Source organism: Frankliniella occidentalis, unplaced genomic scaffold (assembly GCF_000697945.3).
Source record: "Frankliniella occidentalis isolate FOCC.00 unplaced genomic scaffold, Focc_3.1 Scaffold40, whole genome shotgun sequence".
Lineage (NCBI taxonomy): Eukaryota > Metazoa > Arthropoda > Insecta > Thysanoptera > Thripidae > Frankliniella > Frankliniella occidentalis.
Window position 1 is genome coordinate 1,910,923 of NW_026267170.1, and position 2,008 is coordinate 1,912,930.

Genomic DNA, 2,008 nt, shown 5'->3' on the forward strand with positions numbered 1-2,008 from the left:
CAACGTTGTGCCCCGGTTATTGCGTCACGCGGGGCGGGACGGCAATCAGCGTCAAGCCTGTGTCTTGTGGTGCTCCGCTGCTGCTCCGACCTCGGACAAGCCCCAAACGGAGGGATCAAGGAGCGGGATCGGAGGGGGATTTTGTACTTAACTAAGAGGTATGGTCGGTGGTGGTGCGTAAAGGGCGAGGACGCGCCTTGCCCGCACCACCGTGCTCTCGGCAGAACCTCGTAAAGAGAAACGATATCATTTTGATTGTCATAGTGCAACATTTTTTACGCACATCCGTCAAACCGAGCGCCATATACTTCACGTGGTTTACCGCACATTCAAAAGCTCGTCGGGCTGCTGACTTGGCGCTGATAAACTGGCAGCCAATCTCCGCGTTTCCAGCTTTACTCCCTCTGTTATGTTAGACGTCGTCTTTGTCCGTCCTTGTCCGCCCGGCTCCGGATGCGTTATGAGACAAAAATTGCCTCCTGAGACACAGCAATGCCATAGCGGACCCAATTCAGCCAGGGGGGACCTTCCCCGCCACCTACCTCCACCTCCGCCACGAGGTGCACTTCTTTGTTTCGTTTTTATTTCTTACGCCGTTTCTTCAACCCCGGGGGTTGGGGGGGGGGCGGCGGCGGGTCCGCCTGTCGCCGTTGAGTAACGAACAGGGGCGCTGGACGTGACGCCGACCCGTCCGGGACAGCCCGCGGGTCACACCACACCAGACCGCCGCGCGCCTCTGTTACATCCCCGCGGAGGATCACAAGAAAACAGCAGAGTCGGCGCTTCCGGCGGGGCCTCTCAGCCGCCGGGGCTCACAATACAAGTGGCGGCAGCGCCAAAATCAGCAGCGGCAGCGGCAGCAGCAGCAACAGCAGCCTTGGCGGCGGCTGCGTCAGCTATGAAAGGAGTAAAAGCAGTAGCGAGACGTTACGGCGGGGCGGCGCGCTCTGCAGAGCCCACGGCCTTTGGTGCGTTCTAGATCGCCGCCGCCGCCGCCGCGCCTGGCTGCGGCAAAGCACACAACACAGTCCCGTATTGACAACATAGGCTACAGCGCAGTAAAGTCGGTTTCTCTCATTCTTTTCGCCTCTCCCTCTCTCTCCCTTGACTCGTAGTGCCCCCTCTCTCCCTCTCCCTCGTCCTCTCCCCTCACTGGACAACACAGGGCAGTACTTTGTGCTCGCGCCCGCGGCGCCCGCGCGCTGATCGTCTTCCATACACGTTCGATTGGGGGGGATTGCGTCAGTCGCACCTGCAGGAGGCGGCGGCGCCCGCGGTGAAATTTTGAGGCACATACTTAAGGCGACAAAAATGTCATAAAAAATATCACAAAGCGTGAGAAATCGTGCATATTTCTTGTGCCAAACAAAACCATCGGAGAGTGTTGCCGGCCTCTCTCAGGATGCGGTGCTCTTGTGCGTTTAAGTCTCCCACAGAGGGCGCAGCGCCCGCTTCCCGCCTCGAGGCTCGTCCAGGACTTTAGCCTTGCATTCTATCTGACAGTCGACTTTGTCAAAAAATCTGTGGACTTTTGTTAGCTGCCCCGTACGAAAAAGTTTAGTCCGGCATCAGTCCGTTTTCGGTCCGGAAAGAGTCCGCACCCATGTGGACCAGTCCGCGTTCGATCCGTCGTGCACCGGACTAGTTCGCTTTTAGTACCCCCGGGCGTGCAGACTAGTCCGCTTTGAGGTCGCAGCGGCCAAGTGCGATGCCGGACCAGTACGCAGACAGTCCGTCCTCAGCGGACCAGTCCGCGGACAGTCCACCCTCACCGGACTAGGTCGCTTTCAGTCCGCCCCATGACGGACTAGGTCGCTTTCAGTCCGCCCCATGACGGACTAGGTCGCTTTCAGTCCGCCCCATGACGGACTAGGTCGCTATCAGTCCTCCAACGGCGGACTACTGGCGGACCAGTCCCTCCTGAGTACCTACCGCAGCGGACCAGGCCGTTTTCAGTCCGCCCGGGAGCAGAGCACAGCACTGTTAAAAAGAAAGAATTGTCCGGAGC

The 2,008-nt window shown here is 59.1% G+C and overlaps 1 protein-coding gene across 2 annotated transcripts in view; it reads right to left on the reverse strand.

The window, feature by feature from the left end:
* LOC113215134 (cadherin-23) overlaps positions 1-2,008 on the reverse strand; it is a 104,653-nt gene that overhangs the window by 68,172 nt on the left and 34,473 nt on the right. The gene's annotated exons all lie outside the window — the stretch shown is intronic.